The 25,878-nt window shown below is 41.2% G+C and overlaps 1 long non-coding RNA gene across 1 annotated transcript in view; it reads right to left on the minus strand.

The window, feature by feature from the left end:
• Positions 1–17,347: 17,347 nt before the first annotated feature.
• Positions 17,348–25,878, minus strand: part of LOC307209642 — a 63,048-nt gene continuing 54,517 nt past the window's right edge. Inside the window, exons 2-3 of the long non-coding RNA XR_013835684.1 lie at positions 18,126–18,641; positions 17,348–17,386 (exon numbers count right to left, since the gene is read on the minus strand). This is a non-coding gene — a long non-coding RNA (uncharacterized lncRNA). The remainder of the gene's footprint in view (positions 17,387–18,125; positions 18,642–25,878) is intronic.

A 25,878-nucleotide genomic window follows, 5' to 3' on the forward strand; every position in this document is an offset into this window, starting at 1 on the left:
AATAATAATAATAATAATAATAATAATAATTTATTATTTATATCCCGCCCATCTGGCTGGGCCTTCCCAGCCACTCTGGGCGGCTTCCATAAAAACCAAAAATACAGTAAAATCACACGTTAAAAACTTCCCTGAACAGGGCTGCCTTAAGATGTCTTCTGAATGTCAGGTAGTTGTTTATCACTTTGACATCTGCTGGAAGGGCGTTCCTTTTTCTTTAGAAGAGAAAATCCCATTTATACACAGTCCACACTTCTAGATTCCAAATACCCTCAACACCATCTGTTCAATCCTGTCTGGATTAAGCTTGCTAGCTGTCACCAGTTAAGCATTATCTCCACTGATCAAGAATTTATACTGCTTCTCATGTAGTTGATATAAACTATGACATACTGATGTTATTTCACTTCAGTGCTCTGAAAACATCTCTCCATAAAGACAACTTCCAAGATCATAAGGAACAGTACCCCATAACTCCTTCTGGATACCCAGAGAGGGATAACAATAATCTCTTTAAATCAGCATTGTTCACTTCCACTAGAAATTGTAGCAGACCCAACACTAAGGAATAATAAATAAGCAGAAACAAATCTAGTAATATGAGTGCCTATAAGGAGAGGGGCAATGGCTTAATGGTAGAAAGCATGCAAAAGATCTTAAATTCAATCCCTGGCAACTCTAGGTAGGGGTTTAAGAGACCACATTTCAAAACCTTAGAAAGCTTCTCCTAGTCCATACTGAGCTGGATGGACTGACAGTCTGCCTGTATATAAGGTAGCTACCTATGTTCCTATCAAAAGGGTTATACGTCCCTTGCATATTCTGAACAAGATTTTTTACACACCAGCCAAAGTGGTTTTGTTTAAGGGCAATTTGTGTATGACAGATAAACTAGCAAACCACTTGAGATAAAATCTGAGTGGAAGAGTTTTGATATTCACTCTCAGTTTCAGATATGAAAGGATCTCTTTCTGAACCTCTTCAGGGATCTGTATAAAGACCAGGTTAAGAAGTCATCATCCTGCAATATGCTATGAGATTCTTACACATCCCATCTCTTAGGGTTTTTGCTTATTTGTGTGTGAGTGGTTTTGTAAAAAGCATCTGCTAAATTGCAGGAGTGAGGGTGAACTGCAGTATTAAATGTTAAGCATATGTAATAACTTATTATCACCATTTTCTTCTAAGCTGGAATCCAGTGACTGTTTCAGTAGTGAATTAAGAGCCAAATCCAAAATAAAACTACCTCCAGCAGGTGTGCACTGTAAAAGATGCTTTAATGTGTTTCTGGACTCTAGCTGAGACCAGCTTGATGCACCATTCTCTTGTACAGTCCCTTCCTATAGAGAATAGGAATATACTTTGCAAAGACATCAAAGAATGAGTAAGAATTGCTCTTGACTCTAAGACTAGGTAAGTAAGACTTGTGTCCTGCCACAAATCTTCCTGCAGCCAATAATCGACAAGTCAGATTTTACTTCGCTCACGCTGCTCGGTCCCAGCGCTTGCCAACCTAGCAGTTCGAAAGCACCTCCAGGTGCAAGTAGATAAATAGGGACCGCTTACCAGCGGGAAGGTAAACGGCGTTTCCGTGTGCGGCTCTGGCTCGCCAGAGCAGCGATGTCACGCTGGCCACGTGACCCGGAAGTGTCTCCGGACAGCGCTGGCCCCTGGCCTCTTAAGTGAGATGGGAGCACAACCCCAGAGTCTGTCAAGACTGGCCCGTACGGGCAGGGGTACCTTTACCTTTAATAAGGTAGCTGAGAGCTATGTGAGTGTTGTTTGTTTTCTAAGTATTTGAGTGAAGGCGGATTAACAATTCATCATGTATATGCTGCTATGCCCATCCTAATCCTACACCTTTTGCATAGCTAGGGGTTCTGTATATAAAAGAGGCAAACTTCTCCTGCAGATCTAAGAGCTATGGGGTATTTCTGATCCCAACATGCATAGATGAGAGTTTGGGAACACAGAAAAGGCAACCAATGAAAACTCTTGGGTTGCTCACAGCATGAATTTACTGAGAATGCCTCTGTAACAACCTCTGAGAGAGATGGACCAAAAAGAATAGGCTGAATACAAATGAACTCTCTCACAAGCCATTGCACCCTCCATTCCCTGTTTCATTTGAACACTGTAGAGAGTTCAGTAATGCTGGGACTCTGGTTATACTTTGTTTCCCATAATAAATATTATAATACATATATTTGTGGTTAAGACACATCATTTGTTCGATGGTTTTTCATGACTCACTTCTGTCATGAAATCAACGGTCCTGACATAATGCTGTTCACATATTACGGTACTCAGTGTGTGCTGAAACTCAGCCTGAAAGAGATTCCTGAAGGAAAATGTAGGCTTGTGAATAGTTACTGCCCTATTATATGAACCCATCTTTTGGAAGAAAGCTTATGGTAGAACACTGGTCCAGCCTCAAAATAGTATCTGTGGAAAACTGCATAATCTATAACAGCAATGGCTATTATAGATTGAAGTTCTACGTATAGCTAACATTGAAATTACTGATTCATTGTGCCTGTATGCCAACAATATATAAATCAGATATATCTGATAGGAGCTTGGCATGACTGTGAAGTTTCTCAGAATATGATCCTTAAACTCAGTGATGGTTTAGGTGGTTACCAAATTATGTGTGGCTTGTGAAAAGATGTTCAGAAGCTGATTTTAACAGCAAATGGGGACTGGATTGCCGCCAAAATATTACAGGCAGCAAAGACCTTAAAATGAAATACAGAAATAGGCCCACCTATGCTTAAACTGAGTAGTTTATTTGATTAAAGCATCTGGACTTTATCCCAAAGTATTCTTAAAGTCTCCTCTGTATGTCCATTAAAGCTGGCCTGAAAGAATTCAGCACAATTTAATTGGTCACTCTGGTCACTTCAGAATATATTATGGCACTACTGAAATACATGAGCAATTTTAAAAGCTAGGAGTGAGACACTTTCCCCTTTTGCGAGTTTGGGAAGCATGTGAACACTTTCCCCCCATTATTTCAAACCATCTTCAATCTAAATATTCTGTAAAATATATATCAGGAAGTATGATAAAGTGTGGTACCTTATTTTGCTTGACTGAGTTTTTAACAGAGCTAAGGAGAATGTGGTTGTCCGATATGTGCATTATTTAGTAGCTAACAAATTTAGTGGCTGCCTTCAAGACTCCATAATTTACTTTGATTTCATTATGCCATCTGTCTGTCTGTCTGTCTGTCCGTCCGTCCATCCATCCATCCACACACATACTAGATTGAATCCAAATTCACTCCCATGGGCAAAAAAGGGAAGCATATTTACTGATTTCCACATGCATCCCTTCCAGCCCTCAGAGTGCCACGCTTCTGAATGGCTGGCAGTCAAGTTCCCTTCCCCTTCCACTAGCACAATCCCTCTTCCAGATCAAAGTCTTCCATAGACAGAAGGATCCTTTCAGTTTACGGAAGATGAAGTTTAAGCCCACTTTAGGCCCTAAATCGCACAGGCCTGTGTTACATTGCATGACTCTGAAGCCTTGCTTACAAGCAGTTAAGACATACAGAATATTTCATTTATTTTCAGGCTCCCCTGCAGATATATTGCTAGACTATTTGATTTAACTACTGGGTGTTTTAGTCATCACATGAGTTCTTAATCTCAATCGAATTCTACAGAAATAAAATTATTTGATATGAGAACCTTTGATAATGCTAGTTTCATTTAACATTTCAAGCCTCATTTGTATCAGCTTAGTTCACTGAACTGCTAAAACACGGAGGATAGCACATCTTGTCTATACAGAGAGAAATCCTATAGATGTATTCTGTAGCCTGGAGGTGTATTACATAAAATCATAATTATGTGTTTCTTAAGGAGGAGCCAAACATTCTAGTGTAATTTCTGTTCGTATATTTGTTGGCACAGCTGTAGCAGTAAAATAAAAATAAAAACACACACACACTGAGAGTTATTGTGAAATTAAGGAAATTGTTGCGATTTCTATTGAATACAAAGGATTATCGTTGGGAAAAGACTCGAGCATCTAAGAGAGAAATTCACAAAGGGGCAGAGCTTTGCTTGGTGATTTCACTGCAAAAGCTGCTGTATATCATGTGAAAAGTGGCTCCTTTCTCTTTAGCAGTGGGAACTGCTATGATGAAAACAAGGGAATCTCTGGGACCAGCTCTATACATGCCTTTTCTTCTTCCAGCTCTTAAGAGAAAGGCAGATACCCCATAATGACCCACACAAATGAATAGCATGTGAATGTTTTTCCCCTCATAGCTGAATAGCAACTGATATTATACATGATCTACCTTAAATATTTTATCTTTTTAAAATCTATTGTGCATCGCTAAAATATGGGGACATTTCAGCTTTAAATTGAGAAAGTGTGACAGAATATAACTTAAGGTGGTTTGGTCAAAGTACTAATGGATATCGTAGCTTCTATTGTAAGCATTCATCCAGTTTATGCCCACAGTGGGAATAAATGAATAAATATGCTTTCATCCAGTCATGCTACACGAGCTACCACATTGTTTTGTAACCCTAAGTTAAATGGCAAAGCATATCCTCCTGCGTTTTTAAAAGCATAATTTGTGGCAAACTGAAAAATGCTCCCCTTTCAAAAGGCTTTCTAATATAGCAACATCTGTGATGGACGGCTGCATGCCTTTGTAAAAAGCACCACTTTATAATATGCTAAGCACTGCTTTTGACTATGTTTAGACTCCTGATTTCTTTTTCCTTTCCTTTTTAAAGTTATACTAAATGCTTTCGTCTTCACACGATCCTATATGCACTTACCTAAAGTCCCGTCGAACTCAGTGTCTACTATGTAGACATGTATGGGATATTTTTTTTAAAATGATCATAGGTGATAACCAGTCACGAACCCTTCTGCATATGAATGCTTTGTTGGCTTAGTGGGGCTGGTGAACTAGTTTCTGTGAATTGTGTGTGCTCAGATCTTAGAGCCTTTTCAAACACAGAAAGGAGCAATAGTATGCAAGATCCACCCCTGATGTACAGCTTCCACTCACCCAGTGCGGCTTTCCCTCTCTCCTTCCCCAAGCACCTCCACACCGCCTGCAATTAGATCGGGGGGAGGGGGCAGGGCAGGGGAACCCCTGAAACTGTGCATGGGGTAGAAGGGGGAAAACGTTCCATCTGGCAAGCTGAAATGCTTGCCTTGACAGAATTATCACCTTAGTGTGACATTGAATGTCTCCCTGTGAATCTTAGCCTTTTGCATGTCGAGGTCCCCAAGCCACCCCCTAAATAAATCAAAATTCACACAGAAATTTTTGTTTAAGGTTTTTGGCATAATTTTGGCCACAACTTTATTAAAATACATAATGACCCCGCCCCAGGACAGAACTGACTTTCGGATTCCAGCGAAAGCCAGTAAGGGAAAACAATATCGGGGAGAGAATGGGGCTGGGCCGCGTACCGTTGCCCCTCCCCTCATGCTCCCAGGGGCTTGCACAGCCCTAGCCCCTTGCCAGGGATACGGACAAAAGTATGGCAAACCCCTGGATTCCTTTAACGGAATTCTCTTGCAGCAGCAGCATTGGAGGGACAGACACAGCCAACCCTTACCCCTCCACCAACCAATTTTTAACCAATGCCTAACCGCAATCTTACAAGTTGTGATGATTTGCTACGCAGTAGGCAAAAACCCAATGGCACCAGCTAATCTGCCAAATGGACAAAATTCCTACCAGGCCCCTGCCCCAAAAGCAGATGACCTCATGACAGGCATAGCAATGTCAAACGCAACAGCCCTAAATTCGGGAGGGCAGTAGGGCGATCCAATGCACACAGCAAAAGAGACTGAAAAAACTGTGTGCCAAGAAAATATAACCTTTGGGCCATCCCTCTAATTGGTAACATCAAAATCTCCCAAACAATCCAAATTGGCCCAATCACAGTCATGGCCATCCAAACGGTCCCACCCAGTAACCAAGAGGGGGTGTCCTGTTAGACCCCACTGTAACACGTGCTCTCCATGAAAGAGAACACACTTTGTCTTAACCTAGTCAACAGGACTGTACGGTCTGCTCCCATTCCATAGATGTGTAGTTACTGAAGCTTTTGTTAATATTGTGAGGTTTTGCATTGTGTTTTGTTTTACTATTGTTGAAAATTACATGTTCATCTGTTATAGTGCAATCCACCTTGAGTGAGTTTTACTCATAAAGGCAACCTATAAATATTATAAATGAAATAAATATAAAAGTGTCAGAGACTGGGTGGACTACCAATGGCCCTCCTCTGGTCTTGATAGATGTCCTCCTATAGCTGCTTTGTACACAGAGATAAGGAAACAGGGCCCGGCTATTGGATCCAACAGAGCTTTCACCTTCCTCTTGAACAGAACTATTCCTTATTCAAGTGCATGATACCGAATGCAACCCTTTGTTGGCATAGATGATGAATCCCATGGCAGCTCAACTATGTTTTAAAATCAGGATAAAACAAAAGGACCAATACAAAAGACCAGCAAACATTTGCATGTGCTTACTTGGAAGCAGTGATCAAAATGTTAATTTCCTGTTGAACTACTGCAGATGAAGATACTTAGTTAACTTAATCAAGTTATTTTAAAAAAGATATCTCTATGACATGAGCCTGAATATAGCTTACTATTGTTTGAAGATATCAAAGAATATAAAAGAATTATTCCAAGAGCATTAAAAAATAAGTAAAAGTAATTGTGCTGCAGTAATTTGGCAGAGCTTATGAAACAAGAAGTGTGAGATAAAAAAGCAAGAGAAATGCGAAGCCTATCAATCAAATCAAGTTAGTATATGCACTCCTGACTCTTATGTTAGTTTCATTTGATTTTACTCTCTGAAATGTAACACTTTTGAATCAAATAGACACAAATCTGTTGTGGATCAGTCTGTGTGCTCTCTTTTCATCTTTCATTGCTAACATTATAGTAATTTTGGTAACTAATGGTGATGGTGATATTCATTAAGTGTTCAGTAAGTATTTCATTAGAGAAAAGTATTATTACAGGCCTTTATACCTAGTTGGTTTTTTAAAAAATAACTCCACCTTCTTGAACATGGTCACATAATTATTTTCATATAAACTGCATGTATGTCTATGCATGCATTCACATGCACACACGACTCCTTGCAGCACAGTCCTAGGTGCTATAATTATCATATTGTCAGCAACGGAATATAAGACATGATTCCTCCAAAGTACAATACAGTTAGGGCCCACCACTTCTCCAAACAGTTTCGTGGGTTTGGTTTTCTTCAGAAGGAGGTAACTGGAGGTTGATTGGCATTTTTGACAGATCTGAGTCTATTTACAAATATACAGGTTGAATATAAACAAAGGTGCAGCTTAAACATTCCAAATTCACTACTCCAGACAGGGGCATGGTATACCCTCAAATGCTGTTTGCTTACAAAGACTGAATTCAGCTCTCTATTGTTCCTCTGTCTTACTCCCAGTTAAAAACTACAGTATTTTGCTCTTTTTAACATAAAGACACCTGGATCTCATCAGTTGTGGGGTAGGGAAAGAGAAAGGAAAAAACCCATTTTGATAGTTCCTAGCACTTTTGTTGTTGGCATCTGCCAATCTTGAGAGACAGTGGAATATCCCTCCTGGGCGTGGGTAGGCAAACTAAGGCCCGGGGGCCAGATCCGGCCCAATTGCCTTCTAAATCTGGCCCGCGGACGGTCCTGGAATCAGCGTGTTTTTACATGAGTAGAATATGTGCTTTTATTTAAAATGCATCTCTGGGTTATTTGTGGGGCATAGGAATTCATTCATTCCCCCCCCTCCAAAAAAAAAAATTATAGTCCAGCCCCCCACAAGGTCTGAGGGACAGTGGACCAGCCCCCTGCTGAAAAGGTTTGCTGACCCCTGCTCCAGGGGAAAGTCAAACCTGTGATAGTAGCACTCAAGTGACCTCCCTGGGGTGCACACCTGAACAATGTGTATTGAGGGCCTAGGCTGCCCAGATGGCAAGCCCCCCTCTAGACTTCGATGATGTGGTCGAAAGGAAAGCAGAGACAAAGGTTTGGCACCAGCTTGGCTGCAAGAGTTGCCAGAAGGAGGCATATGAAGTACCATCAAACTTTTTAGGGACTCTTCTCTGGTTTAGCCTTTTCTTCTCCCAAAGATATCCCACACAGCAGCGGGGGTTTAGGACCAGAGTTTTTCTTCTCCTAGCCTTCCCAGGTTGACAAGCCCCATCTGCCCCTCACTTCCCTCTACAGAACATGCAGACCGTTGGATCACTCTTGGTCTCATCTGCTAAATCCATTGAAGCCTGTCTTTGCATGTAAGGGAAGTCCCTAACTCACTGAGGGTTTGAGACTCATTGGTTCACATGGTTTAGCTTGACAGTCGAAGCCGTTCCTGAGGTGTGGCTGCTGTTGCATGCTGACAGCTTCAAGGAGCCACAGGTGAAAGCTGAGTGAACAAACTACCCTATGTCCTCCACCAGAGGTACTGCCCCCCCAACACCCCATACACTCATTCCTAGCACTATCTCCCTAATAATCTCTCTCACAAAACGAGATGCTTGACAACCTAAGACCATTAAAGAACATCTGCAGTGATTTGGGTCCCATTAACCACCTCCTGTCCAAATTTCCAATGTTGCAACACTTTAAAGTTCTGGTTCTTTATATTGGAAAATTGAAGCATATAATTTACTCTCTCATTGACATTTATGAGGCAGGGTCATTTTCTTTTTTGCATTTATTTTCATAAAATAATTAGCATGAGCTATATCTTGCTCTGGGACGCAGGTGGCGCTGTGGGTTAAAGCCTCAGCGCCTAGGGCTTGCCGATCGAAAGGTCGGCGGTTCAAATCCCTGCGGTGGGGTGCGCTCCCGCTGCTCGGTCCCAGCGCCTGCCAACCTAGCAGTTTGAAAGCACCTCCGGGTGCAAGTAGATAAATAGGGACCGCTTACCAGCGGGAAGGTAAACGGCGTTTCCGTGTGCGGCTCTGGCTCGCCAGAGCAGCGATGTCACGCTGGCCACGTGACCCGGAAGTGTCTCCGGACAGCGCTGGCCCCTGGCCTCTTAAGTGAGATGGGCACACAACCCCAGAGTCTGTCAAGACTGGCCCGTACGGGCAGGGGTACCTTTACCTTTACCTTTATATCTTGCTCTAGAGGTGTAACAGTTATTATTATAAGGACTGATTTACATAGCCTGCAGACTCTTTCCAGCTCTGCATGTATTAGTTTGCTACTCAACAGGTATAGCTAGATTGTGTTCCTTGTCACTGCAAACAAAGAATGGTGCACAATCCAATCTGCACATATTACTTAGTCTGCAACACAGACTGTATGTGTAGGAACAGCATAGGACTGAATGAATCCATTTATTTAGGTCACTGACCAGAGAGGAACAGCATATTTGGTTTTAGAAAAGGAAATGCACTATACTTTACCATTAAGGAGGCATGCACAGTTCTCCCTTACAAGTATTGTTAAAGTGCTACAATGCTTGTGCCCAGCCAATGATAATTGGAAAAGGAAAATTAAAGAGTTACAATAAACCCTATGAGAAACCTAAGTTGGACACATGGGAGGATATCAGAGCTTCTGCTAGCTTTGTGGGAACTTACTTTCTTTTTAAGAATCCAACTCTACCTGTGAATAGGTAGTTAAGAGATGTACAAATGTTTTTAAGTGGCTGCCACAAGTTTGATGGTTATGTGAACTGGCACTTATTCACAAAAATAATAAATAATAAGCACCTTGTGGAGTTTTCACTGCAGAATAAAGTAGAAATCAAACATCTACTGTTTTCCAGTGCAAAATGTTAAGCACAATGCTTAGTTGTATGATTCTGCTTTTCATTACAAAAGTATTTGAAAAGTATTGAACTTTGTAAACCTCTCACAGAACTGCCATGATAACCGATGTGTTTTGTACAGTCTCCAGCACGTTGAAGTCGCATACTGAAGGAAGGCTTTTGATGTTACTAGAGCATAAATAATAATCGTCAGTGCCTTGTTTTTATTTTCCTTGCTAATAATGGTAACAGCAACAACAATTTTGCTTTCAAATAAACTGCCCCTATTATATTTTTTCAAGTAATTTTGAATATTTTAAAAGTTGATAAATAGAATAAAACAGGATGTGAATCATCGTGGCATAACAAAGCGAATATTTTTATGTACCATTTATTACTAAATTTAACTCTTATCATGTGTGTTGTGAAATAATGCTGAGCATCGTTCAGGGAATCTCCAAATGCCCATATATGAAGAATGAAGTAATCAGTAATCATAACAGATGCTATGATTGCTTGTGAAAATATTAATCCACACTGAAAAACCATCTACTTATCAAGCAAGCAAAATCTATATTTATATCTATCTATTTTCAGTATGTTTTCTGTAATAGCAAGTTTTGTTGTTGTTTAGTCGTTTAGTCGTGTCCGACTCTTCGTGACCCCATGGACCAGAGAACGCCAGGCACTCCTGTCCTCCACTGCCCCCCGCAGCTTGGTCAGACTCATGCTGGTAACCTCGAAAACACTATCCAACCATCTCGTCCTCTGTCGCCCCCTTCTCCTTGTGCCCTCCATCTTTCCCAACATCAGGGTCTTCTCCAGGGAGTCTTCTCTTCTCATGAGGTGGCCAAAGTACTGGAGCCTCAGCTTCACAATCTGTCCTTCCAGTGAGCACTCAGGGCTGATTTCCTTCAGAATGGAGAGGTTTGATCTTCTTGCAGTCCATGGGACTCTCAAGAGTCTCCTCCAGCACCATAATTCAAAAGCATCAATTCTTCGGCGATCAGCCTTCTTTATGGTCCAGCTCTCACTTCCATACATCACTACTGGGAAAACCATAGCTTTAACTATACGGACCTTTGTTGGCAAGGTGATGTCTCTACTTCTCAAGATGCTGTCTAGGCCTGTCATTGCCCTTCTCCCAAGAAGCAGGCGTCTTTTAATTTCGTGGCTGCTGTCACCATCTGCAGTGATCATGGAGCCCAAGAAAGTAAAATCTCTCACTGCCTCCATTTCTTCCCCTTCTATTTGCCAGGAGGTGATGGGACCAGTAGCCATGATCTTCGTTTTTTTGATGTTGAGCTTCAGACCATATTTTGCACTCTCCTCTTTCACCCTCAATAAAAGGTTCTTTAATTCCTCCTCACTTTCTGCCATCAAGGTTGTGTCATCTGCATATCTGAGGTTGTTGATATTTCTTCCGGCAATCTTAATTCCGGCTAGGGATTCATCCAGCCCAGCCTTTCGCATGATGAATTCTGCATATAAGTTAAATAAGCAGGGAGACAAAATGCAGCCTTGTCGTACTCCTTTCCCAATTTTGAACAAGTCAGTTGTTCCATATCCAGTTCTAACTGTAGCTTCTTGTCCCACATAGAGATTTCTCAAGAGACAGATGAGGTGATCAGGCACTCCCATTTCTTTAAGAACTTGCCATAGTTTGCCATGGTCGACACAGTCAAAGGCTTTTGCATAGTCAATGAAGCAGAAGTAAATGTCTTTCTGGAACTCTCTAGCTTTCTCCATAATCCAGCGCATGTTTGCAATTTGGTCTCTGGTTCCTCTGCCTCTTCTAAATCCAGCTTGCACTTCTGGGAGTTCTCGGTCCACATACTGCTTGAGCCTTCCTTGTAGAATTTTAAGCATAACCTTGCTAGCGTGAGAAATTAGTGCAATTGTGCGATAGTTGGAGCATTCTTTGGCACTGCCCTTCTTTGGGATTGGGATGTAGACTGATCTTCTCCAATCTTCTGGCCACTGCTGAGTTTTCCAAACTTGCTGGCATATTGAGTGTAGCACCTTAACAGCATCATCTTTTAAAATTTTAAATAGTTCAGCTGGAATACCATCACTTCCACTGGCCTTGTTATTTGCAGTGCTTTCTAAGGCCCATTTGACTTCACTCTCCAGGATGTCTGGCTCAAGGTCAGCAACCACGCTACCTGGGGTATATGAGACATCCGTTTCTTTCTGGTATAATTCCTCTGTGTATTCTTGCCACCTCTTCTTGATGTCTTCTGCCTCTGTTAGGTCCTTTCCACTTTTGTCCTTTATTATGGAAATCTTTGTACGAAATGTTCCTTTCATATCTCCAATAGCAAGTTAGCAACATTTAAAGGTAAAGGACCCCTGACAGTTAAGTCCAGTCACAAACGACTCTGGGGTTGTGGCGCTCATCTCGCTTTACTGGCTAAGGGAGCCGATGTTTGTCTGCAGACAATTTTTCCGGGTCATGTGGCCAGCATGACTAAGCCGCTTCTGGCAAAACCACAGCAGTGCATGGAAACACAATTTACCTTCCCACAGGAGCAGTACCTATTTATTTACTTGCACTATGATGTGCTTTCGAACTGCTAGGTTGGCAGGAGCAGGGACCAAGCAACGGGAGCTCACCCCATCGTGGGGATTCAAACTGCTGACCTTCCGATCGGCAAGCCCTAGGCTCAGTGGTTTAGACCACAGTGCCACCTGCGTCCCTTCAAAGGCTGTATGTACAAGTGTCTTTGCCAGCCCCTTCCCAAAAACCTCTTTTGCAGATAAGCAAGGGATTGCAGAGGGAAGATGGGGCAGAAAAGATTTATGGATCTAAGCCATAATCTAAAGAAAAATAGAAAGCTAAATTATATAAAAGTGTGTATATTAAGATTCATATTGTGGTTGCATATTGTTTAACTTCCAGTGATTCCACCATTTCAGAATCTCAAGCTTTAAAAAATATTCTTATAAAGCAAGTGCTATTGAAATGAATGTGTACCTACCATGGAATACAAGAATGATAGAATACCATACTACAAAATGCACATCATGCGCATTGCTAGATCATTAGAGAGAACACCTCCCAAAGGTGAGTGCTTGTCGTTAGTTCCCAAGGACTTTAATACACAGGGCATTGTCAAGTCCTAGCTTGTTCCAGATTCTAGGGCAGTCTATTAACATAAAACAGATTTTGTTCATAGTCACAGTAACTGTAATTTTTGCATAGCCTAATGATGGTACTCACAGATCTGCTAGCACAGATCTGGAAAGGCATCACCAGAAACAAGGATACTAGTGCTCTATGACTAGCATAAACCTCATGGGAATGGGGTCTTTCTTTCACAGTATGAAAAAAACTTTTAAATGATGAATGAATAAAAGCATCTGATCTTCTGCGGCACTACTGTAGGGAAGATCCAAGTCTGAATAATAGCTAACCAGAAAATGTGTTAGTTCAAATGACTCTTGCATGTAGCACAATTCAACATTTCTTCTCATGCTAACTGATTTATCTTCCAATGTGTTGTTTAACAGTTGTGTGCTTTTTCGGGGGGGGGGGGAGAGAGACAGCATTAAGAAGCACATCATTTAATGCCCACACGTGCATTCCCCATAGTGGCTGTAAATTATTTGGAGATATGTATGCATGATGCTGGCATCCATCTGTCTCAAGAGACAATAAAGTACGCCTCTGGGGGTAAAGTCAAGCTGTTGCATCAATAGCACGGAAGTGTCCTTCCTGGGGCACAAGCCTGGGCAGTGTATATGGAGGTCTTGTGCTGCCCATACAACAGGACCCCCCCCCTTCAGCCTTGCTGATGTGTTCCAAAGGAAAGCAGAGCAATATTTTTGGCATCAATGTGCCTTATTAACTCTTTGACCCACAATTAATCTCATACGCTCAATCTGCCAGAACCTGTCTTTGCATGCAAGGGAACTCCCAAACTCACCAAGAGTTTGACTCCCACTGGCTACCCTCACCTAGTTTAGTCAGCCAGTCAAAGCCATTCCCAGGGGTGTGGCCACTGTTGCATGCTGACTGCTTCTAGGAGCCAGAGGTGAGAGCTAGGTGCAGGGTGGGGACCAGTGGTGGATGAACTACGCAGAAGCATGGCATGTCCCCCCAACAGAGGTACCACACCTCCCCTAACACCCCGGACATTCTGACCAAAGGTCATTCTGTCAAAAGAGTCTAGCTAAATAATGAATGGGTTAAAAGAATATCTAAAAATGACCATGTGAGGTCATCTTTTTTTTCCTTTAACAAATTGGTGCTTCAGTTTATATCTCTATATAAAATTTTACACTGAGGTGGAAGTGCTCCATGGCTTATATTTTCCATTATCAATCACATTTGCAAAATATTGTATTGTTCATGCATACTTTTACCTCTAATAGTTTATGTGTTGTTTATTATTCAAGTCTAGGAAAATAAGTGAACAAAAGTCATTCTTACACAATATTATAGCACCTGAGAACCATTACGGTGTGTACACACACACACACACACACACACACACACTTTGCAGAAGTAGCCAAAGATTGTAAATCTCTTTTCTCTTCTTGTTTGGAATGTTGAGGTGCTGGGATTTCCTCTGCTCGCTCCACCCCCACCCCCGATGCACACACCTCTTCTAGACTTTTTTCTCTCTCCCTCCACCTTCTCCCTCTCTGAAGAGTGAGGTAGTACCTATCTTATAACAGAGTGGAATGTAGCTGGCTCCAAAAGCAGAACTCGGAGAACTTCCCATTTTGCACATGAATATTTTCTTTCTTTTACTCTCTCTCTTTTCAAAAGTATGGTACAGCTATGGAGCCATTGGGTGTGTTCTGCATTTCTTTATTCATTTCTTATTATTTTAAAAAATTATTTATTGTACAATTATTTATTGTACAATAACTTATTGTGGGGTCTCAATTTGGGGGGACCTGGGCCCTTTAGAGTTGGGGCTTTCACTCTGCAAGCATCTCCGGCTGTGTGTCTGCTTTCTGTTGCAAAGCACAACAGGATCTGGATTGTGTGGGTTGCTCTAACGCTACACTAATTCATCTGAGGAAATTAAAGGGGAAAGTCCATTATTTGAGGGAAAGGGATTTTATTTTCATACAGCAGAGGTTGGTTCTTTCACACAGAGGTCTTGACTGATGAACACTCATCTCACATAATTTATCAAGTTCATGGCATGTAGGTTTGCATTAATCTTTTGCAACAGTCCCCACTTCTAATTTAAGTGTTCATCATATTATTAATTTGCCTTTGACATCAGTTTCATGTGATCCCCACACTAGCCCTCCTCTGGTGTCACAGCCATGAAAGGGCAACATATAGAAAAGGGCTGTAGTGGCCTATCCCTGTCATCAAATGGCTCCCTCTGGATTCCCCGTGTCCTTGTATAACTTCTGTCTGCGGCAAGGGATATTTTGTATCTGTGGACGCTTCCTGCTTATTCAGAGAATGCTGTAAGGCTTAATTACAGGAGTAGAAAAAGTTTCCAACTGCAGACGTAACACAGGAAACCTGGCATAAACCAACAACATGGGCAGAGCTTTTCAACAATTGTTGCCCCTTCATGACTTCAACACCTAAATAAGCAGGCCCAGGCCCAGAAAATTTGCTGCCTGATGTGAGGGACAAGATGGCACCCACCCACTCCACATACAGAAACTGACTAGACTGGAAGTTGAAACTTCTTTTGATGCTGGCAATCAGATAACATCCTTTACCAAACCTGAGGCTGCAGACAATCTTAGGGGCCCCAGGACAGCCCATGTGGCAACAGAGAGGAATGCCTAGGGAGCTCCACAGGATCGACCAGGGGCTACTGCTGCCACTCCCCAGCATTCTGCCACTAGAGACAGTTGCCTCACTTTTGCTAATGATAGAGCCAGTCCTGTGAATATGAATACTGTATTATTACTACTACTATTATTACTACTGTTAAAATTTGTATACTGCCTTTCATCCAAAGATCACAGGGTGATCTACAACATACAAATATGTCTATAGCACATCCATAGTGTTCTACAAGTGGGTTTAAGTTTAGAAAGTCAATATTTTTTTTCATACTTTAGTTTAAGGCCACTGACACCAATAAGAAGAAACTGGTTGTCGGTAATGTTCTTCAAAGTTTTCCAGTTATATGATGAAGTATGGACAAAAAGGCATTTCCCTGGAAGTCTCTTTCATACAAAGGAGTGGGAAAGATGTTATTCTTCACTTGACACTTCAATCAAAATGTATTACTGAAGCATTTTGGACTTCTTTTGTGTACAACTGTGTGCTATCCAGCCTTCAAATAATTTTCTGATGTGGTTGTAAAAGCTCTATTCCGTTTTAATTAAGCTGCCCTTACAGAGCTCTCTTACAGATGACTGTATTGGTTCTTTGGCGAGAGGCTGAAGGCTTGCCTTTCAGTCCTGGCCAAGTTCTTTCACAATAAAATTTTTTAAAAGTGGCAGAGTTAGTTCACTAGCTTCTACTTGCCAAGCTGGAGGTTGGTAGATAGATGGAACCATCTATTTTTCTTCTTCAAACTATCTCAGGCTTACTACGTCTTCTTAAAATTTAAACTCATCATTCATTTGCTTGCATTCAAGAAACTATGCTATGTTCCTAGGAGATGTGTGCATATGGTAAAGGTAAAGGGACCCCTGACCGTTAGGTCCAGTCGTGGACAACTCTAGAGTTGTGGCGCTCATATCGCTTTACTGGCTGAGGGAGCTGGCGTACAACTTCCAGGTCATGTGGCCAGCATGACTAAGCCGCTTCTGGCGAACCAGAGCAGCGCACGGAAACGCTGTTTACCTTCCCACTGGAGCGGTACCTATTTATCTACTTGGACTTTGATGTGCTTTTGAACTGCTAGGTTGGCAGGAGTAGGTTGGCAGGAGAAGGGATCGAGCAACGGGAGCTCACCCTGTCGCGGGGATTCGAACCGCCAACCTTCTGATCGGCAAGCCCTAGGCTCTGTGGTTTAGACCACAGCACCACCCGTGTCCTATGAAATATTTTGGGAGAAATGACAGTATTCCCAGGAGTCATCCTTACTTCTGGTTCAGCAATTGGACTATTCATTGGAGTAGGTAGTCATTGCCTCCCTCTAGTTCTATTGATCACAGAAATAAAAGGCTGTAATGTTCAACTCTTCCCTGTGAAGTACCAAGTATATCCTGAGCAAAGTGAAGAGTATCCATTTCCATCACGATCCTTGACTATTCTGCTGAAAAATAATACAACAATATAGTAAGCCTATTTGAAAGTTCTGTAAATGTTATTGCTAGGTACACACAATTCTTATGAATGATGGGAGGGGGAGAAAGAAATGTTGGTGAAAAGTGCAGTGTCTTTAAAGCACAATTAGGCATGGGGATGTGAGAGAAGAAAGAACTGTATATAGAAATCACATGCCCAGTTTAGATTTTCTCATCACTGTGACAGTCAGCAGAAATTGGGATATTTTTGAAATTTGTGTGCAGAAATGAGGCAAATCTTGGAATCTTTGTGTTCTGGGCCTGGAGTTTTGTGCATACAGGCCTTGCTGGATCCTTTTTTAAAAAGGTGTATTTATTTCTTTATTTGATTTCTTACCTGGCTTTCACCACAGGGCCTAGGGTGGGTGACAACACTATAAGAATAAAAGATTAAAATCAAGTAAAGCAAAATGAAGAATAGGGTGGGTCCTAAAAATATATTGCTCAGCTATCAGAGGGTAAAGAGATGAGGAAGGCGGATAAACAAGAGGTGTGTTTTTGACAAAGCATATGTGATCCTTACTTTAAAAATCCAGGATCCTTCAAGTGCACCATAGATTTTACTTTTACTTAGGCCCTCAGCCTGCCAGTAAATTCTTCCCTGTTCAGTTTTCCCCTAGTGCCGTTCCCTATTCCCCATAGCAACGTGCAAATGAAATGTCCATTGACTCCTTCGGTGCAATTATTAAAGAGGGCTTTTGGGGGCGGGGGGGGGGGGAGGCCAGCACGCCTAAAAGCGCACCAGAGAGCCATCTTACCTGCCCCACCGCCATGGAGATGCTATGGGGAAACTCCACCCTTTCCCCTCCAGTGCTGTCAGGGACCTTGGTCCTGAGCCCCAAGCACTTGCTGGGAACTTGACATCCGACCCCCAGCCGCCTGCTACCTTTGCTGGCAAACGCCTCCCCGCCTCGCCAACGCTCGCCTATGCGGGACCTTCCCAGTAGCGGGAAAGCGCCTGGCGCGCGCGCGCGCGCGAAAGGGGAAAAAATATATATATCTGAGATTCCCTTAACTGCCTGAGCAGCCGAGAGGGAAAACAAATGCCGCCTTCGCGTCTCGCACCCTGCATAACCTCCCCAGCCGTGCACAGAGCAAAAAAAATAAACCAACCCAGCGGCCGCTGTTCGCCGCCGCCGCCGCGGCTGCCGCTCTGGCTTTAAAGCTGCTGCTGCTGCTGCTGCTCTCGCTGTTTGCAGGCAGCCGGCGGCCGGGCGCGCCTGTGCACGGTACCCCTGCGCGCGCGCCACTGAGCCCGGGGATTGGCTCGCGCCCCCATTCAGGAGCTCGTGCAACCTGGTGGTTGTGCCGCCCGCCGCTAGGCTGGATTCAGAGAGCAGCTGCCACTGAGCTGCTTGGGTGGCTAAGCTCGCAGGCAGGCAAGGCAGGCAGGCAGGCAGGCAGCCTTCCTCCCTCGGCTCTCCCCGGCGCCGGTGGAGGCACGAGCCCGGCGACAGGAGAGACGCTTTGGCCGCTCGGGATATCGCGCCTTTTTTCCCCTCAGGAGGGGCCTCCCCTCCCACAGTGAAGGAATCCGTCAGGGCTCTGCTGGCGAAGTTACCTCACGGAGATGGTGTGAGGAGCTCCGGCTGCTCAACCTGCTGCTGCTGCCGCCGCCGCTGGTAAACGCTCTTCACTTCTGTCGCGTAGTTGTCTGCATGCTTAAGGGGTTCTCCTAGCTCTGCATCGGCGCCTCAAACTGCAGCCCGCTCGCTCTTTCTCTTTCTCTCCCCTCCACCCCCACCCCCCGCTTTCTTTCGGTCTTCCCCTCCCTCCCCCCCCCTTTGCCTCCCGTAATTGCACGCGAGTGCCGTCGACAACTTCGGCTGCTTTTTCGCTGGCGAGGGGTTTGTCTCCTTGGATTCAGCACTTGGAGAGAGGTCATTAGTTGCCCGAGTTCCAGGAGGACTCGCTCTCTTGTCCCTGCTCTAGAAGTGCTGCTTCTGCTTCTGCTTTCTCTGCCCATTAATTGTCATCTTTGGCTGTTGACATTTGTTGTGCTTCAATGGAGTTTCCATGTTGTTGGTTTGTGGGCTGTTTATTAATAGTGGGTGGTTTCTATTGAACGTTATGTTATTTATTTATTTATCTGGTCTTCAAGGTTCCCCCTTTTTTTTTTTTTGGCACCCCCCAACACACATTTCAAGTGCAATTTCATTCCAGTTTTTGGGTAACGCGATAGATGAGAGAGGTGTCGTTTGACCCAGAAACTGCTTTGCAAAGGGGCACGTTGGTTGGAATAGTCAGAACTAAGAGCAAGAAAGCATTTATATTCTATGTGTCATTTTTATTTTATTTTATTTTGTAAATGTTGCTGTGCATTACTGCTGCAGATTTCCAGGAGGCAATAAAGGACAAACACTGCTCATGTTGCTTGCAAAGACCATAAACGTGGACGTGCTTTAGTGTATCACATACTGTCCAGTGCTTGAGCTGTTGCTAAATTCCACTTAATATGCATTCCAAAATGTGGTGGGAGAGGGAGATTTCTAGTTTTGTACTACTCATACCTAAGCCCAGTGTCTAGCATTTGCTGATATCACTCCTGGTAGACTTTACACTGTGTAGCAGCTTGATTTATTATCATCATGCCAATTGGTGTAGTGATATTTAGGTTAGCAAACCTGATGAAAGCAAATGGAGCTGCAAGGTGGCAGGCTTTTGATACCTTTGAATACCTTTTAAGGTCTTCCTATCAAGCATAGCTTTAAATTTTAGGACAAAAAATCATAACATATGTTTAGAATCGATGCATAAGATATGGATTAACTATATTTATCAGTTCTGTTTTTTAACAAAGTTCGTAATTGTATTAGTTCATTATGGAAGGAAAAATATGCAAGCCAGTCAGCAGTGGCTATAGAAACATTCAAGTTGCACTGTAAAACATATGTGATGCCAATGCTGCATGTAAAAAATAAGTCTAAATACAGCTTCAGGTTTTAGAGACACTCTGTAGAAATAATACTATATAAATTATACTTTGCCATGTTCAGCTGCATGAGTTTAAAAATGAAAGTCTTCCATAAATGAAACTCCAGGAGTCACTATAGTGTTACATTAAAATATGACCTTATATAAAACTTTTCTAAAGGTCCTGAATTTCAGAAGAGATAGTCAGGATAGTAAACAGTTAATTATTAAATTAATTTAAATCATATAGTTCTTTCTTTGGTGGGGGGGGGGCGAGACTAACATCACAAATCACCTGCCCAAACTTTATCATTTAACATTAACTTGGGATATTAGTTGTGTGTTTTTTCCAGCTACTGTTTATAAAGCAAAAATGTATTATACTCTTTACACTAAGACTGGCATGTTTTAGTTTTGAGTCTTTCAAAAGATGTCTTAAAAATTACTAATGTTATCAAAAAACGTCAGTTTTCCTACCACTGACAAGGGTCATAGATGCCTTTCAAGCAGGCTTTGGCAAAATGCCAAAAAGAAAATATATATATAAGTATGATACTCGAAGTAATTCAAGTTTTGAATATTGCTTTCCTCAACTATTATTTAACAGTGTGCAAAATCCAATAAAAATAAGCACTTTCTCCCCATTGATTTCAATGAGAATCTCATGCTTAAATCTCTCTCATTAAACTAAACTAAAATAAAATACTTAGTTTGGGCTGGTTTGTGGCCATATGTTTTATCCTATGAATATGCATTACTTTAAATTATGCATTCTTTCAGTGTTCTTTGTCAAGTGATTTGGGGCATAATCTACTGGGAAGTGTTTATTGTGAATGCCATATTGAAATAAATGGGAGTTGCAGAATAGTGCTAACATGCTCTCACATAAGTCCTGTTCCTTTCAGTTGGACGTGCAGAAGAGAACTTCCCTGTAGATTGTGTGCCTGGTCACTGTTCTTATTAGGGTCACATGAATGTATTTGTTTGGCATTCAGTTGGACTGTTTTGGTATTTTGAATCAAGATGTTTGGTTTACAGAGTTTGTTATTACAAAGATATATTGGGTTGGATTCTTCTGTGTCTATAGCACAGCAAACTCCACCCATCCACCCATTTCTAGGTGTGCTATCCCCACCTGTGTGTACTGGTTATGATCAGGGAATAAAATCTAGTCATTTCAGGCATTTGTCAGATGACTTTTTGGTTTCTTGGCATTTCTTGGTGCCAGAAATGATATTGTTGCACAAACACTATAGTTGTTTCTATTTGATTTAGTACCCAATATTTGTTGAGTACTAAATCAAATAGAAATAAGTGAATATGCAAATCAGTATATTATTTCTTAGGTTAAAAAAGCAATGCATGAAATACAGATGTTCACACATCACAGTTTAAAACACAAAAACCCACCATGACTTTATTTTGCTCATATGACTCAGAACTGTTATATAGTTGGATCACTATTTTTTATTTAAAAAAACCCTCTGTCATAACTTCTATACTAAAATTAATAAGATTGTCTTTTTAGTTCATTAAAGTAACCTGAGTGTGATATGAACTTATATAAATAGAAGAGGACAATAGAGGCATGTGAAACAAATGGTTGACTCCCAAAATGAACCACTTGTGTCCTAAATCAGCGTGATGTATTTTCCTAAATGCATATACTGGACTAGTTGTTTTAAAAGAGTGAACTTCTAAAGAGACTAAAAATATAATGGAATATAACTGCAAATATTTGTTTTGCTCAACTTTATGGAATTAGAATCTTGTTACTACCAAAAAAAAGGGGGGGGGGAAAGACAAATGTTGCAAGGTAAGAGATGGATGCTAGTTTTATTTGCAAGAAGCACAACTTTCATCTTTTATATGTTGTGAAGGGAAGAATAGTTGGATGAGAATACTGTCACAAATGATCCCCCTTGCAGAATGACCTATGCTTTAAATCTCTGTACCCTCCTCCAGAAGTCAAATAGCTACATAGGAAGGCAGACAAAAGGTGCCTGCAGTTGTTGGGTCAGAGAGAGAATTACTACTGCTCCAGGAGTATTGATCTGAGGCGGCTGACAGTCAGATTTGTCTGTCGTCTTAGGACTCATGTTGTATTTGGAAAAGACTGGAGGTGTCTGAGCTGACATTGTAATAAGGTTTCTCCCCCCCTCCCCCCCCCCCCGCTTTTAGAGTGATGGAGGCTAAACTAAGAGAGAATGACCTGTATCCTAATCCTCAGCACATTTCTTAAAATTCAGTCTCATTGATATAACTGCTCTGTTCCAAGTTAGTGAGTGTGTTTAGGATCTCAGCCTTGAAATCAGTGTGATATACTTCTAAGTAAATCTGTTCAGGATTCCTCTGTCACTTCGTTCAAGCCCTTTTTTGCAAATTAAATGGAGAGTCACTAGAACGCAGTATTACCAGCCAGTTCCTACTGACCTTTGAAAAGTAATGGATATATATAGTAACTGCTAGAGGTGAATGTGATAATGTAATAATGTAACACAAGTATAGAATAATAATAAAAAACCTTCTTAACAATAATTTTACCCAGAAGTCAAGATTTATGCAAGTGTAAGGATTGTGGTAAGGATTGTGGTAGTGAACATTTACAATTTAACATTTACTGTGTAAATATAGCTGTCAAATTCTTTTTGGGAAAAAGCTCCCCCCCCCACTTGTGTAATGTAAAGAAAAAAAAGTAAAACAATACATAATTTATTTTATAAATTAATAGACAACTTTTTAATTCTAGTACTTTGGGGTAGTTTACAAGTTAACCAACAGCATATTTACAGAATATGACAAGTGTTTGCTGTTAAACTAATGAGATCATTTCATGAATTGAGATGAAATGCAATTTTTCAGTCTAACTATGAGTGCCTCTTGTAAAATACTGGTATACATATATAGAAAAATATATCATTCTTACATAGGACACAATGCACAGGGGGAATCAAGTTTTGGGGGGATCTTTTGTTCACATTGTTATGTTTCCACGGCAATTAACATCAACGCATCATTTGTTTTGATTTCTAAATGTGCAGAACAATTCACAAATGTGCAGAACAATTCACATATACTGAAAACAGTATATGTAGGAGGTAAGGTACTAAATGACTTTGTGCATGTATCAAGCTGTTTCAGTCATATAAAAGACTGTCTTTGTGCACCAGTGGTCTCTAGTCTTGTGGCACATTGTGCGTTTACTCTTGCAGTTCTTCTTTACATGGGGTTTCAAAACAGCATTCTTTAAAATGAAAGTGTAGCTGCAACATTGGTCTCATTTAATCCTCTAGAGGCATTTCTTAATATTATATTGTGGCCTCTTCTATTAGCTGATCTTTGTAAAGTATTATTGGTCTTTGTTGGGAATTCCCAGTGTCACTAATGTTCAGATATGATTGTTTTTGTAAATTCTCTTTCCTGACTTCCTCAATATTAGAAAACAGACTTTTTGGATAAACGGTATATTGATTTTTTCATATAAAATCTCTTATATTGTTATCTATAGATTCTTTTTCACAGAAGAAGGCAATCTATATGTTAAAGTAATAAATTGGTTCCTTTAAGTTTTATCGAATGACATTAATAATGTAGTAATCATCACCAAAAGGGGATACAATTTGACATCTCAACAGTAAATGCAGCATGCAGTTATAAGTTCCACTTTACTTCGAAGAGCTAGGAAATAACTCTTGGTGATTATTACATATAGCAAACATTGTCTTATGAAGCGAGTTCTCAGCTACATTTGGGAATGGGAGACAACACACTTGCTTTTATCTCCAGAGTTAAGAATGCAACAGAATTTATATCTGCAGACCTTTAGTTAACTAGTAAATAGGAGAAATATATAACCTACTTCAGATAATCAATAGTTTAGAATCTGAACTTTAGATGACTGCAGATGAATCATGGTGAATCCCATGCTTCCACACTGCTGTCCTCCTTTCTGTGTTTGTGTGCAATAGGAAGAGAGTGAGAGCTTCTACTTTCACCTGGAAACAAACCATAGTTCTTCAGTGGGATCTGTTTTAACCAAAGCTGATTTAACAAACCAGGATCAAAGCAGCTCCTGCTTTGTTCATTTAACAAATGATGATGATGATATTTATAGCATTTGACTGGGTTTCTCCAGCCACTCTGGGTGGCTTACAAGAGAAGAAACCATAGATCTGCATACCAAAGTTGCAACTGTTGTTTGCTCTAAAATAAAAGCGGAATGTTTCACTCTCTTTTTACAGTTAGAGGGGAAGTATAAAAGCTCAAGGCTCACAACAACTCATTTGCAATTAGTTAAACTATGGTTAGTTTATTGCCTGAAATGAGCTAAGTGGCATACTGAACAGTCTGACTATGGCCTGATCAATTGATTGATAAAACATTTACTCTCACACTTGCCTGCTTTCTTTTTTTTCATATGCAAAAGGAGATTGAAGTCTTCAACTATAGAACAAACAACGGTTCTGTGCTACATATGGACCCAGCAGACTATGGTTTGTTCAAACCAAATGAAGTTAACAAGTGAGAATATCAAATCAGAGTTTGATTCTGGTTTGTTTAAATTAATTTTGGCTAAAACAAACCACATTTCCCAGAATTCATGTGTAACACATAACTGCAGTTGGTTCTAAAGTGAAATGTTGGTTTATTCTAGCAAAACTATATAGCCAGTATACAAGAGTGAAGGTGAAATACAACCCACATTTCATAAGTGTAACATTAAAGGCATACTAAAAGTTCTGTTGCAGGAGATACACTAATATATTCTAGAATACTTAATAAGGAAAGGGGCATTTAGATACGTATACAGATTATACCAGCTGCAGGTGGCTGGCTGTATTTCTCTCGTCACCCTGTCATCTGATGCAGAATTAATAATTTCTGGCAGAATGGCATCAGTCATTTACATTGTATAAAATCCTTTTTTAAAAGGTCTGCATGCAGTGACAGTGAGTTGCAAGCAACATTTGAACATGTGGGGAGGATGCCAAGTTAGAAGCCATGATGTTTTCAAAATGCATTCAGTTATATTTTGTTTTTAATAATAATTATAAACATATATTAAAGGTATTGTAAATGTTGTATGTGATCAGCTGGATCGTGCTGGGGGTGGGGGAAGAAACCATCTAGCAACTGCTGTCATCATTGAGAGGTCAGTACATTATATTGTAAATAGGAAAGCAACAGCACTCCGTGTTATTAAAATGTGAGCTGACTATTAGCTGTTTACCTTGTTTGCAAGTTATATTGGGGCATGGCCAATGCTATTCATATGTGAGCAGAGCAGGACTTTTCCTTCATTCCCCTCCTCTGCAGACCTCTGTATGTCCCCAAATTCTTCTCCACAATGTTGGTGGACCATCTGAAGCAGGGGGAAGGAAAGGAAGGTGAAATCTCTCTGGCCCATGTCTTAAGTGCAACCATACTCAGATATCTGCTGTGACAAGCTTATAAGGCACTTTGAGATAAGGTCATTCATCTCCATGACTACTTGGACACCGTTATTATGACAGATTCAGTAAAGATTTTTCATGTACTGTGTTGTTTGGTGGCATCAGTTTCTGAAAAAGGTATTTTAGTAACATATGCCCATCCCAGCCTACTCAAACTCACTAGGGGAAGTTGATTAGATTGTAGTTAACACGCTTTTGCTTGAAGTTGGTGCCTGCTTTCTCTTAAAGGGCAATAGCATGTTTGTTGCTCCTGAAAAGCCCTACCCTGGACCCAGAGATCTTTGACACCTTTTTCCTTGTTGAACTCTAGGCAGCTCAGGTCCAGACACTCCTGAAAAAAACAAATTATCTGGACTTATTGCAGTCTGACTACAGGCCAGCTTGGGGGACTGAATTAGTATTTGTTGCCTTGATAATCTTTATTGGGTATGGAGGTATGGAAGAGTGCAAACGTGTTGCTTCTCCTTGATCTGTCAGCAGTTTTTTATACCATTGACAAT

The sequence above is a fragment of the Podarcis cretensis genome (assembly GCF_951804945.1).
Source record: "Podarcis cretensis genome assembly, chromosome: 2".
NCBI lineage: Eukaryota > Metazoa > Chordata > Lepidosauria > Squamata > Lacertidae > Podarcis > Podarcis cretensis.